Here is a 14,669-nt window from a genome sequence, read left to right on the forward strand (position 1 = left end):
ATTTTGATTAAATTCCTATTTAGTGTCATGGATCTTTGCAGACTCTCAAAAGAACACCGAATGGCCGGTATTTTTCTCCTAGAAAGGTGGCAAATTTAGGGTCGATGAAAGGGGTTGCGGGGTGGGATCGAAGTGAAAAATGTAATTTAATCTAGCTACCATTACAAAGTTCCCCCTGTAAGTAGCGTCAGGGCAAAATCATGCAACACAGACGAGGGTGGCAGTCACTTTTGTAGCCTATTGTGTTCGAACCAGGCTGCGTGTGAAGGTCTTGTGTGGCCGTTCGACGTCTTTATGTGGGCGCGGCTTCTTTCGGGCTTGTCTTCACAGGCGGTGGGTCTTGCGCTGGTGCCCGGGTGCAGTGGAGCTACGCGCGGCAGGAGCTGCTGTAAGTTTCACTTTCTTGGCGGGAGAGTTTGATGGTTGCACCCGGGGTTGGCATCGGTGCCCCGGGGGCCCCCGTCGCCCCCTGTACCCCTGGGGGCCGCTCGCTCTCTGCTGAGGGGTTCTGGGGGCCTGAGATGTCACCCGGAGGACGGCTGGACCTGGGTGAGAGAGAGCAATGCTAAGAAAGGGGTTCTGGTGGGCAATGCCAGGGGTGAAGTGGACCTTAAGTCAGTCCAGGGTTGCAGCCAGCAGGCCTGGTTGTAAAGGGCCCCTTATGGCTTGGTGCCAGTGACAGCCCTGGAGACATAGAAAAGGGGGCTGGACAAGGTTGGGGGCTCCCTGGGAAGGGTACCAGTCGACTCCATGCCACCCGGGACGTCAGGTCAGGTTTCCTTGTACAGATCAGTGTTTAAGGTGTGTTAGTCTACTTGAAACGAACAAAGACTACAACTCCCACAATGCATTATATTATTAAGGAAAGCTCTCGACTGTAAGACCATGCACCTGGTAACATGGATTTTATCTGGTAACCTGAATTGCAGGGTTTACCAGGGACCTGAGGAGGAAAGTCGTGTTTGAGGACAGGGATAAGGGTCTTCAGAGGAAGGGGTTCTGAGGAAGAACAGTGCAGCCCTGCCAAGTACCACGCATCAGGATTTAGACTTACCAGACCCCCCAGGATATAGCTGCATGGATAGCAAATTTAGCGGCACAAATATGTCAATTTAGCGGCACAAATATGTCAATTTAGCGTCATTTTTGTGGCATTTTATTTTACTCATAATCATTCATTTTCAGCCTAAAATCGCGAAATCCTGGAGGGTCTGTATAGGGAAGTAAGACAATGACTATTGACAGCGGTACTCATGCGTGATGCTGGCTCTCGGGATCAGCACTGCGCATCTAGCTGACCAAGTTACTGTTCAAGCTAAATATAATTTATTTTTATGTGAGTTAAAAAGTGAATCCCACAATTAAAACGTACGTAAATGTACAGTTCTACATGCGTTTCATCAAGTGTTAAAATAACTACAACCAGGCAAGTACCTTTATTAAATTATTGTCTATGTTGCACACGCATAAAAAACGACGTAAGGCGCTAGTCGCCAGCATGGAAGGTAAAACAGATTAAAAAAAACAAGCATTGGCATAGCCAATAGGTCTCGCTTGTGGGACCTTATAAGTATTTTGTTTTGCAGCACAATATCCTTGTTACTAAATACTTATAAGGTCCCACAAGCGAGACCTATTGGCTATGCCAATGCTTGTTTCTACATCCAGCGCCTCACACCGCAGTGTTGTTCCCTTTAAGTGCATCTGAAAAACAGGGGGAAAGAAGAGAGCACGTGAAACTACCAGACATAAGGAGGCAGAAGATAGAGAGGGGGGAGAGGCTATGGGCGGAAAACGAGAGCAGAAAGGCGGGCGGGGAGCGCGAATTGTCGAAGGAAAGTCAAAGAGAGTGGGTGAAAAAGACAGGGGTGCGAAGAGAAGCTGCGCGGAGGAAGGAGGGAAGCGGAGACGGGGGAGAAAGAGAAGAAAGCTGAACAGGGAGGGTTTAGGAAAACAAGAGTGGAGGAGTGGGGAGAAAAGGACGAGAGGCTGCGGGGGCGGTAGGAGAGGAGGGAGGCATGGTCCGACAGGAGAGGAGGGGAGCGAAAAAAAAATGAGCGGCAGGGTGGGACAGAGAGAGGGATAGAGAGGAGGGGTAAAGAGCGCGGGAGGCAGAGACTCTGTTACCAAACATGGCGCGTGTGCAATACGAGACAAGCGAGCAGCGAGGGAGGGGTGAAGGACACTGCATAGTTTGCTGAGGTTGAGCAATGCTGGTTTACAAATGTGGGCAGTTTGTGAGTAACGTCTGTTCCAAAGCACGGGGAAGAGATGAAACCATGCCAAGAAACTCGAGGCTCGCCTCTCCAGGCAAGGGCCGGGTGCCCCATAATGGGGTCTGCGGTGGGGAGTTATACCGCACACAGCTCTCACAAAACGGCACGGTTCACTCCCACGAACTTCTGCAAGCCCTGGAGAACCAATTATGATGAGAGCTGGATTAAAAACAGAAGCAATATGCTTTACCCGGGCAATGAACAATTAGTTCCCGTACCAAATCGAAAGAAAAATAGAAAATTCTGGTGTGGGAGGAGTGCTGCTACGGGAACTGCTACGGGCTGGGGAGGGGGAGGAGAAATGAAAGGAAAGGCTGTGTTTGCGGGGAGAGAGAGGGGAGGTGCTGGTGTGGGAGGGGGGAGGTGCTGGTGTGGGAGGAGTGCTGCTACGGCAAGGCTGTGTTTGCGGGGAGAGAGAGGGGAGGTGCTGGTGTGGGAGGGGGGAGTTGCTGGTGTGGGAGGAGTGCTGCTAGGGGAGGAGAAGCCCTGGCCGTGAATGCTCGTGCATGTTCACGTGAACTGCAAGAAAACGCCGGGCTGAAAGCCCTTAGTTTGAAGAGGATTTTGCCGACATGAATTCTCGCTCCGCTCGATGCGCATGCGCGCATCGATAGGTCGCGAGACCTAAAAACAGTGACATGGATAACTTAAATAAATGAATTGGGTACTTTCCTCACATATTAAATATCCTGGTTCTTTTGGGCATACTGTGTGTTAAACGATCTAGCCTGAGCATTTACAGCACTATGAGCTATTTTTTCTTTACAGTTAGGCTATTGCTGCTAGCCGCTCCAAAACTATTTCTGAAAAATAAAGTTTATCATTATTGCCTTTATCAAGGAACGCAAGCGCTTCTGAAAACTGACACGGTCTTGAAAAATCCGTGTGGCGTGATGTGTGTGCTCAACTAACTTTCCTATCCAATTTAGATGTTTTTTTTAAGTAATTGTGCGGGGAAGAGCGAGATCACCGGCGTTAGATGCTTAAGTGTGGCTCACTTTCTTGGCTGTACTAGCCCACTGCATGATGTAACCGAGTAAGCCCTAACTAGTCTTAGCTCCTCGAGGTTCACACGTGGATTGTCAACAATGTTAATTCCTCACTAAGTTAAAAGAAACCGAACATTGCTCGGTAAAATCCGCAATGTGTTCTGCACACACCTTTGCTGTTGTCTTGTGTAGCCGTTCTGTTTATTGTTTGAATACATTCCTGTCTTTTTTTAGGTGTCATTCCATCATAGTTTGGTTGTCTTTACAGATTAGTTACAGGAAATGCTTCAGTGCCATCACTACATTTTAATGGGTTGTTTGTGTCCTTAAAACTTAGTCCTCTGTTCCTCGTTTGAGGTGCTGGTTCTGAGATGCGTTGGTTGCGCGGCGCACTGCTTACGCCTGTGCCACGCTTCGTTAACCTGGAGAAAGGAAACCTATTAAATTGTGACCCAGGCGGTGGCAGTTAATTCGAGGTCACTCCATGTTACATTTTGGTGAAAAGCCGTCAAAAAAGTGAGTCACAATAAATGAGTAGAAAGCTAACTACATGTTACACATCGAACGTGTTGCTAAAGTCGCAACAGTTTTGTTGTCTTACCCAAATTGGACATAATCGCCCGTCCTCCAGCCTGGGCCGGCAGCCACTACCCTTCAATTTCGCGGGCACTTTTGTAAAAATCGCAGCATTTTTGGAAAAGTGCAGATTTTGCGGCAAATAACGAAATCCTGGAGGGTCTGACTTATGCATTTCAGTGTGGTGGTCTGCATCACAGCACTGAAATGCAAAGTCACTCATTATAGTGCCTCCTTGGCTCCACCGGCGCTGACCCACAGCAGACCGAGACAAGCGGGGAAGAAAGTGCAGCTCAAGCACTACAGAGCAAACAGCTTCTGTACATACTCACTGTGCAAAGTAAGTATTAGTGAGTGCCAGGCCGGAAGTGTGGGCCGCACCGGCCTGTGTTGGCTGCTGCATTCATTATCACAACTGCTGGTGAGAGTCAGCCTGGGCCAGATGCAGCAGAAACAGTTTAGCATGTGTATATTTGCCAAAACTGTCTCTCTGAGCGCCCACCTCGGAGTCATATTGTTGCGTTCCTCATCATGAGAGCGCAACAGCATTCTTCATTATACAAAACTGGGATTAGACTGCCTCTCTGGTCCATGCTACAAAACTCATCGTGGCCGTGGCTCAGGTCTGTGTGAATCAAGACTTTCATTTTGATAATATTTAACTTACAACCTGAGGCCAGGGCTTTAAGTGGGACGAAAGACCTGGGGTGGATCTCTCAAAGAGGCGTGGCCAATGTAATTAAGGGCATGGCTTAAAAACGCGTAAGCTAAAAATCGGTGCTTAGCATAGTGTTCCGCCTGCCATGTATTTTGCTGTTCGTCAGGACTATTGGCTTTGTCAATGGTTGTTAGTTACATTAGATAAATAAGCAGCAACTATGGCTTGTATATAATATTGAAAAAGCTTCCACCCCTCAACAATGTTGCTGCTCCTGAGTTTCAAAAAGAGAAGGGAAAACCAGAGAGAAAATGACTCTCTTTAAAGGATTTCTCTTCCCCTACAAGGCTCACCTGGCCTGACGTCATGCCGTAACTTCTCCACTAGTGAGAAGTGTGCAGCGTGAGCACCCGCACATCAATGTTCATGCACTCACTGCTGTCCGGAAAAAACCGGACGCATGTGCCTGGGCATAAAACAGCCGGATAGAGACCCGTTTCGAGGCTTCCTTTAAAAAGCTGCCGTTGCCCAACTCTGGTGAGACCCGGCCCACTTAAAGCCCTGCTTGAGGCTGTAGCCCACTGCTCACCAGGCTGGTGCGGCTACAGGCTTGGCTCAGGTCACTCAAACTGTCAGTGTAATGACAATTAATTAGCCTGAGAGATCCATGCTGCCTGCTGCCATGGTCTGGTCGGTCGGGTCCATGGTCAGAGGCTGCCTGGGCAGACTGTCCCAATCACTGATTTCCATGCATGGTTGAAGAGGAGGTTGGAACAATGTCCGGTCGGTGCAGGCTAAGGCAGGAGGTTTCCATTTTCTGCCTGCCCATGAATTAATTGTTCCTGCAGCCCAGCAACATGACCTACAGAGGCTGTGTGTCAATTAGCTGTTTGATTCTGTGTCTAAAATTTCCTAATTCAAAACTGCTTGCTCCCACAGCAGGCAGTCCACAGCAGGCATTTTGAGACATAGTGACAAAGGCACGTTTTTGCCTTTCCTCATCTCAATGCCATCTACAGCTTCATCACTTGTAATAATGCTCTTAAGTTGTCCACACATTAATAAAAACTCCAAAACTTCAGTCCAGTCAGCCAGAATGAGACACAGAGGAGAGAGGCAGCTTCTAACTGTCCTTCCCCTCAGGCATACCCTTGACCTGGACTGTTCCCATGAGGCACAGGGTCAAGACTGATTTGCATATGGCCATGTCTGAACTGGGGTAGCTTGGTGAGCAAAATAACGATGGATTAAACCCAGATCTGTGAGTGGGGGTGAATGTTTTGCCATTGTGCAACATTCCGTCCATCATCTTGTGTGTTTTGCTGTTCATCCTAAGTGGGAAGGGTATGCCCAGACGTGGGTCCCGTTCTCACGACGCCACTGGAGTCAAGCTATCCTGGCTGAAGATGTCTGAAAGCCAGAAACCGGTCCTAGGATGCTTGATTCCGGTCCAGGGAAGACATGGCTTGGCAGTTCGATCTGGACTGTTCCCATGAGGCAGAGGGTCAAGGCTGATTTGCATATGGCCATGTCTGAACTGGGGTGGCTTGGTGAGCAAAATAACGATGGATTAAACCCAGAACTGTGACTGGGGGTGAATGTTTTGCCATTGTGCAACATTCCATCCATCATCTTGTGTGTTTTGCTGTATACCCTTGACCTGCAGCCAGCTGTTGCAGCCCATGCCCGTCCTGCCAAAGACCACGCAAATCAAGACAAAGCAAGGCTTTAAATCGCTAACCTGGTAATACACTCCCAAAGCACTTGTGAATAGTGGCAGTAGTTGGGTGAAAATGTCGAGATAATTCTGGTGAATAATGGAGTGCAGCAGCAAGATCAGTGTTTTGTATAGGGGCAGCTTTCACAAAACCAATCGTATTAGCAAAACTGTATTTTATGAGGATTAGCTCTGAGTACTGCTTTTTATTAGGTTAGTGCCCTTCTATTTCTGCAGCAATTTTATGATCTTCTTAGAGTTTTGTGTCGCTCAGATGGGCGTTATTTTTGATACATGTATATATGTTCCCCCTCATCTTCACTGCTTGATTTTGCTTGCGAGAAAGTGTCACTCATAGTCATTGAATATCAGTCATAATTAATCAGAAATTATGAAATTGTCTACATAAAAAATCTGAAACCTTGGCAGCTATGACAGTGGGGGCTGAATATGGACATATGTAGAGCTGCCAACATTTCCAGGTTCATGCGTGATGTGCTTATCCAGTACAGGTTTTTTTATGATTCTGGGACTTGCAGTCCTGTTGTTTGATGGAATAAACCGGGCTACAAGTTCTAGACTTCATAGGAAAGAATGCTGGACTGAAGCAGCACATCACACAGGGACCTGGGAAACTAGACTGGGCCGCTTATGGTTACGAAAGGAGGCATAGGGATCTGCAGGAGGTTGGGGTCTCTTTCCCAGCACCATTGATGCCTCATCCATCACAGGCGTTTGCTTTGCACTGTGGGACTTGTAGTAACATTTATAAAATGATATCTACAAATTAGAGTGCAATTCAAAAAACCTGGAAAGGCTCAGCGAGTATCCCATGGCCCTACGGAACTTGTGCGCTCTGGGAAGACTTGAGCATGCATTTTGCCGTCTGTAGACATAGGGGTCAGGGTGATTTGAACAGAAACATTCAGAGAAACGTCTGAAGAGAGAGATAGCTGTAGAGAAGGATCAAGTTTCTCAGGAGGTCCAAGGGCCTCTGAAGAAGGAACGCAGGGACCTGCAGAAAGACAGGGGTCTGATGAGCATGGGGCATCTTTGTAGGGCCAGGGGGATATGAGGGTATGAAGAAAGGTGCTTCTGAGCACCTTAGGGGAGCCAGACAAATGATGAGGAAGCATTGGGGTCTGAAGAGAGATGTAGAGGTTTGAGGAGGACAGAGGTCAGAGTGAGACTAAGGATTCCTGATGAGAAACAAGGATCTGAAACTGTGTCAATGGTGTGTTTCTCTGCAATGGCTGTTAAAGAGTGTCTGAGAGTATTTGGGAGGGTGGACTTGGAGCTAGAATGAGTGAATTCCCTGAGTAGACTTGTTTGCTTTTAGTGTAAGGGAGGTGCATATTCTTGTGTGTGAGAAAGCTCTTCGAGGGGGGCCTTTGGTGTTTTCCTAGTGCGTAGTGTGGAAATTATGTAATCTCTAGCAAACACACTTGTCTATAAACATAAGAATTTGCCCCATTTCACACCACAATCTAGTCTGTAAGGATCCACTTATAGTTGTTGCCTACTTATTTTGAAATTACTGACTTGTTATTTATATGAACACCTTGCTGGTGTACTGCAATGTACTAGACCTCACATCCCTTTGTGATTGTTCCTGAATTGTCCTATTTAAATAGTCAAGTGGAGACAGTACTTTTGTTTAGCAAAACAGTTAAGAATGGCTCACTGAATGATGCTTAGGTCATGTGGTAAGGGGCCCTAAATTTGTATGTAAGGCATTTACGTCAACTATACTTATAACTGAAGGGGTAGATATGCAATTTTTGTTTGTTTCAACACACTCAAAACAGTGTTACCTACTACGGCTCTCCTTATTAGCTGCCCTCTAATTGGTGTGATATTTATTTCTTTTGATAAAATCTAACGCCGCAGATTTGAGATTTATCAGGTGTGATAAATACCACCCAATTTTCTTTTTGAGGAATAACGTTTGGATTTGGTGTTTATGGCACAAAAATCCACGCTGTGGGTGGCACAACCAGTGCTGCAAGCCCACCAGCAGCATTTGGTTACAAGCCCTGGGCACACTCAGTGCACTGTACTAGGTAGGGTCTGACAAGTAAACCAAACCAGCCAATCATAGAGTCACTAATCTGTACAGGTAGACTTGCAATAGTGAAAAACGAAAATGGCTGTAATTCACTATTAGTACATGCCACACAAATCAGGGCATGTCCTACCTTATACTTACAATGCACCCTGCCCTTGGACCTACCATAGAGGTGTCTGATATGAAGAAAAGGGATGGTTTAGGGACTGGCAAGTGGGTGCCCTTGCCTAGTCAGCATGGCAGTACCAGACTGCACACAGGCTCTGCAATGGCAGACCTTAGACACATTTTACAAGGCTGCTTCTGTGGGTGGCACAGCCAGTGCTGCAAGCCCACAAGCAGCATTTGGTTTACAAGCCCTGGACACACTCAGTGCACTGTACTAGGGTCTGACAAGTAAACCAAAACAGCCAATCATAGAGTCACTAATCCATACATCAATTTACCATTGGGAGAGCATATGCTCTTTAGCACGGATCAGTAGTGGTAAAGTGCCCAGAGTCATAAAACCAACAAAAACAGGTCAGACAAAATACAGGATGAAGGCAAAAAGTTCAGGGATGACCCTGCCAAAAGGGCCAAGTCCTACACCACCCAATTTTCTTTTTGAGGAATAACGTTTGGATTTGGTGTTTATGGCACAAAAATCCCCGCATTTCGTTAGGTTCAAGCTATTTTCTCCATTAATATCAGTAAATTTGATCTGGCAGTATTCATCACAATATTTCTAATTGAGATATGGGCTGCACGTATCTCAGTTATCCGGGCCGCCCATAATAAGGGCCTATGACATACCACACAAAACCTTACAACAGCACATATAAAGGCATAACTCTTCAATATGGAAATAGCTGGCTGTAGGCAAAAAGCAGCACTTTCTACCCATAGCTTCTTGGTACAAACACACGTTTACAGGCAACAGGCACCTGCTTCAACTAAGGGAAAAAAAGCAGTTTGGTGGGGTTCCCTGATTTCATCCACCAAAAACTAAAAATTCATATAAATTGACATACTCACCCTACTGACTATGCATTTTCTGCTTGATCACCCCGCTTTTGCCTTTTTCTGGACCCTACTTCTGGTGGCTGTAGAGCTTCATGCACTTTAACCCTTCTAACCAGTAGTAAAGTACCTGTGCTTCTCCTTTAAAATGTTTAAATTGCCTCCTTCCAGATTGGCTCATTCAACTGGCCTTTAAGACCCTTGTACATGATGGAGAGAGCGCACCCAAGAATTTAATTGTCATCTGTTGTGCCATCCCCTACAGTGGCAGTGCAAACATTGCCACAGACCTACCCTGTGTAGCCTGGCAACTGTAGTGTAAAATCTGCAGTGTGACCTAGTAAAATAGCTCTTTTTGACAGGTAAAAACCTCCCTTTTAGATATTAGTAAGTCACCCCAAAAAAGCCTTGTCGTCCACTAGGTAGAGTGCATGATATTTAAAAGTGAGACATGTAGAAAATGAATATTACCCTGTATCTACAGGGACAAGCCCAATAAAAATGTTCACTCTGGCAGGCATAGCAGTCCTATATAGAAAACCGATGCACAGGTCAAAAAAGCTAATCTTGTATGTTTGGAATGGGACCAGCTAGAAAAAGAATGAAACAACTATTGTTAATAGTCATTGTAAGTCCAATTCAGTGGTGAAGTTTGATTTGTAATAGTCAGTAAGGATAAGTAACTTTTTAAAAGTCACCATTTCCATTCATGGATTTCCTGAAGGCTAATTTGCTTTAGCTCTCCAGCTTCTACCAGCCTTCGCCCCTCCTTGAATAGGTCTGAATGAGGTTTAAAATGCTTCGCAGTAGCAAACAATAGGCTGTTCTGAATGCGCAGAGATAACTCCTCTGTGCTCAACAAAATATCCATAGTTAAGGCTCTGGGCATCCTGTGACACCTCCCTGACAAATCCTGCTTGTCTGTTGGGTCACATGTAACAGGATGCCAAGACAAGTCTGGTGTTTCTCCTCTGGTTGCTGACAGGTGCTGCTTTAGTCCTGCCATACCTATGCCTCTGGATTAGTTGTGGGTGTAGGTCCTTCTTCAAACTGGATGTTAGTAATAGATGTAGGTGGACACTAGGATCACCATAGTACTCTCCTCACTCACACCTCCAGACTATTAGCTCAAGTTTTGTGTGGCCAAAGACTTTTGCCATCTTGAAAATGCCCGGACACATGGAATTATGTGTTTGTTTACAGTAAGGCAAACATGAACTACTGAAAAAGTGGTGGGTAGGGTTGTCCCCAGGAACGTTTGCCCCGTTTGTTAGGGAGTGCCCAGGGGTCACCCTGACCCACCATCTGGTGCGAGGCATAAATGTAGCACCTTTTTAAGAACCCTTCTCAACCTGCGAAAGAACAGAAGAGGACTGTCCTGTTGTCTGTGACTCGAGAGGACTGGATCTGCTCCCCTTGTACCTAGGACAAAGAAGTGAACTCCTGGGGTCAGTTGGCTGATCTAATGTGTGACTACAGGGACATCAGAGGCTGCAAGAGGCCATTTCCCTAAAGTGCCCAGCTAACTAGTGGACATTGCTGTTTGCCTCAGTCTGATACCGTGGGAGTCTCTAAATACCCTGCCCCTAGGTCCCAGGGGTCTTAGAAGTGTACTTGTGTGGTTGACTGGAACTTATAAGACTAATTCAGAAGTTAAAATCTTTGACAAACATGGTTGGTATGTCTGACCCATGCTCTGTCATAGCCATCCTCAAATCCCACCGATGTCCTGGTCAGCGTGACCATTGATTAGTGCCTAGTGCTTTTTGACTGCTATTTTTTACCTAAACATTTAACACTTCATATAGCCGTTCTACTGATTGGAATTTTGTTGTTACGGTGTTATTTTGTTCATTACATTTTACTCTTATTTTCTTAATTCAATGTGGGATTTTTATTGCTGGGTGACTTTTTTTACTGTTTTGATGCTGCATAAACACTTAGGGCAATGCACAAAGTTAGGCCTGTCTGCTTTGTGCTACCATGGGTTAAGCTCAGGTTCATTTAGACACTTTGATGGTTTACCTTGACCAGAGGTGTGCTTGTTCCTTGAGGTGGGCAGTCACCTACCCCAAATAATCCAGTTTCTTACACCATGCATCTCTATAAAACCAATTCCTGCTCTGGTCTGCAATTGAAACATTTGTAAAATCGTATACCAGGCTAGTGAAATACGCTGCTGTGATGCCATTCTGATGACAGATTGTACTCTAGAGAAATATCTATTAATAATGCAGTAGTTAATTTTTGTTAAAGGTAATTCACTAATCGGACCATAAGAGTTTATTGCAGGGAGGTATGGTTGCAGGGGAGTGTGGTTCACTAATCAGCGCATAAAAGTTTATTGCAGGAATGTATGGTTGCAGGGAGGCATGGTTCACTAATTGGACCATAAGAGTTTATTGCAGGGAGGTATGGTTCCAGGGAGGTATGGTTCACTAATTGGACCATAAGAGTTTATTGCAGGGAGGTATGGTTGCAGGGAGGTATGGTTCACTAATTGGACCGTAAGAGTTTATTGCAGGGAGGTATGGTTGCAGGGAGGTATGGTTCACTAATTGGACCATAAGAGTTTATTGCAGGGAGGTATGGTTGCAGGGAGGTATGGTTCACTAATTGGACCATAAGAGTTTATTGCATGGAGGTATGGTTCACTAATTGGACCATAAGAGTTTAGTGCAGGGAGGTATGGTTGCAGGGAGGTATGGTTCACTAATTGGACCGTAAGAGTTTATTGCAGGGAGGTATGGTTCACTAATTGGACCATAAGAGTTTATTGCAGGGAGGTATGGTTGCAGGGAGGTATGGTTCACTAATTGGACCCTAAGAGTTTATTACAGGGAGGTATGGTTTACTAATTGGATCATAAGAGTTTATTGCAGGGAGGTATGGTTGTAGGTAGGTATGGTTCACTAATTGGACCGTAAGAGTTTATTGCAGGGAGGTATGGTTCACTAATTGGACCATAAGAGTTTATTACAGGGAGGTATGGTTGCAGGCAGGTATGGTTCACTAATTGGACCATAAGAGTTTATTGCAGGGAGGTATGGTTCACTAATCGGACCATAAGAGTTTATTGCAGGCAGGTATGGTTGCAGGGAGGTATGGTTCACTAATCGGACCATGAGAGTTTATTGCAGGGAGGTATGGTTCACTAATTGGACCGTAGGAGTTTATTGCAGGGAGGTATGGTTGCAGGGAGATATGGTTCACTAATCGGAGCATAGGCGTTTATTGCAGGAAGGTATGGTTGCAGGGAGGTATGGTTCACTAATTGGACCGTAAGAGTTTATTGCAGGAAGGTATGGTTCACTAATTGGACCATAAGACTTTATTGCAGGGAGGTATGGTTGCAGGGAGGTATGGTTCACTAATTGGACCGTAAGAGTTTATTGCAGGGAGGTATGGTTCACTAATTGGACCATAAGAGTTTATTGCAGGGAGGTATGGTTGCAGGGAGGTATGGTTCACTAATTGGACCCTAAGAGTTTATTACAGGGAGGTATGGTTTACTAATTGGATCATAAGAGTTTATTACAGGGAGGTATGGTTGTAGGTAGGTATGGTTCACTAATTGGACCGTAAGAGTTTATTGCAGGGAGGTATGGTTCACTAATTGGACCATAAGAGTTTATTACAGGGAGGTATGGTGGCAGGCAGGTATGGTTCACTAATTGGACCATAAGAGTTTATTGCAGGGTGGTATGGTTCACTAATCGGACCATAAGAGTTTATTGCAGGCAGGTATGGTTGCAGGGAGGTATGGTTCAATAATCGGACCATGAGAGTTTATTGCAGGGAGGTATGGTTCACTAATTGGACCGTAGGAGTTTATTGCAGGGAGGTATGGTTGCAGGGAGATATGGTTCACTAATCGGAGCATAGGAGTTTATTGCAGGAAGGTATGGTTGCAGGGAGGTTTGGTTCACTAATCGGACCATGAGAGTTTATTGCAGGGAGGTATGGCTCACTAATTGGACCATACGAGTTTATTGCAGGGAGGTATGGTTGCAGGGAGGTATGGTTCACTAATTGGACCGTAAGAGTTTATTGCAGGGAGGTATGGTTCACTAATTGGACCATAAGAGTTTATTACAGGGATGTATGGTTGCAGGGAGGTATGGTTCACTAATAGGACCATAAGAGTTTATTGCAGGGAGGTATGGTTCACTAATTGGACCATAAGAGTATATTGCAGGGAGGTATGGTTCACTAATTGGACCGTAGGAGTTTATTGCAGGGAAGTATGGTTGCAGGGGTGTATGGTTTACTAATTGGACCATAAGAGTATATTGCAGGGAGGTATGGTTCACTAATTGGACCGTAGGAGTTTATTGCAGGGAAGTATGGTTGCAGGGGTGTATGGTTTACTAATTGGACCATAAGAGTATATTGCAGGGAGGTATGGTTCACTAATTGGACCATGAGAGTTTATTGCAGGGAGGTATGGTTCACTAATAGGACCATAAGAGTTTATTGCAGGGAGGTATGGTTCACTAATTGGACCATAAGAGTATATTGCAGGGAGGTATGGTTCACTAATTGGACCGTAGGAGTTTATTGCAGGGAAGTATGGTTGCAGGGGTGTATGGTTTACTAATTGGACCATAAGAGTATATTGCAGGGAGGTATGGTTCACTAATTGGACCGTAGGAGTTTATTGCAGGGAAGTATGGTTGCAGGGGTGTATGGTTTACTAATTGGACCATAAGAGTATATTGCAGGGAGGTATGGTTCACTAATTGGACCGTAGGAGTTTATTGCAGGGAAGTATGGTTGCAGGGGGGCATGGTTCACTAATTGGACCATAAGAGTTTATTGCAGGGAGGTATGATTGCAGGGAGGTATGGTTCACTAATTGGACCATAAGAGTTTATTGCAGGGAAGTATGGTTGCAGGGAGGTATGGTTCACTAATTGGACCATAAGATTTTATTGCAGAGAGGTATGGTTGCAGGGAGGTATGGTTCACTTATTGGACCATAAGAGTTTATTGCAGGGAGGTATGGTTCACTAATCGGACCATAAGTGTTTATTGCATGGAGGTATGGTTGCAGGGAGGTATGGTTCACTAATTGGACCATAAGAGTTTATTGCAGTGATGTATGGTTGCAGGGAGGTATGGTTCACTTGTTCGACCATAAGAGTTTTTTGCAGGGAGGTATGTTTTACTAATTGGACCATAAGAGTTTATCGCAGGGAGGTATGGTTGCAGGGAGGTATGGTTCACTAATTGGACCATAAGAGTTTATTGCAGGGAGGTATGGTTCACTAATTGGACCATAAGAGTTTATTGCAGGGAGGTATGTTTGCAGGGACGTATGGTTCACTTGTTGGACCATAAGAGTTTATTGCAGGGAGGTATGGTTCACTAATTGGACCAT

General features: G+C 45.4%; 1 protein-coding gene across 4 annotated transcripts in view; it reads left to right on the forward strand.

Annotated features, from left to right (window-relative positions):
• Positions 1 to 323: 323 nt before the first annotated feature.
• The window catches only part of CENPQ (centromere protein Q), a 124,195-nt gene continuing 109,849 nt past the window's right edge, over positions 324 to 14,669 (forward strand). The window contains exon 1 of one of the 4 annotated variants that reach the window (XM_078671893.1): positions 324 to 388. The gene's annotated coding sequence lies outside the window, so the exon portion shown is untranslated. Of the gene's footprint in view, positions 550 to 14,669 lie in introns of all 4 variants that reach the window. The other 3 variants (XM_078671892.1, XM_078671894.1, XM_078671891.1) reach the window with 3 other exon arrangements.

Source organism: Lissotriton helveticus, chromosome 1_2 (assembly GCF_964261635.1).
Source record: "Lissotriton helveticus chromosome 1_2, aLisHel1.1, whole genome shotgun sequence".
Classification (NCBI taxonomy): domain Eukaryota; kingdom Metazoa; phylum Chordata; class Amphibia; order Caudata; family Salamandridae; genus Lissotriton; species Lissotriton helveticus.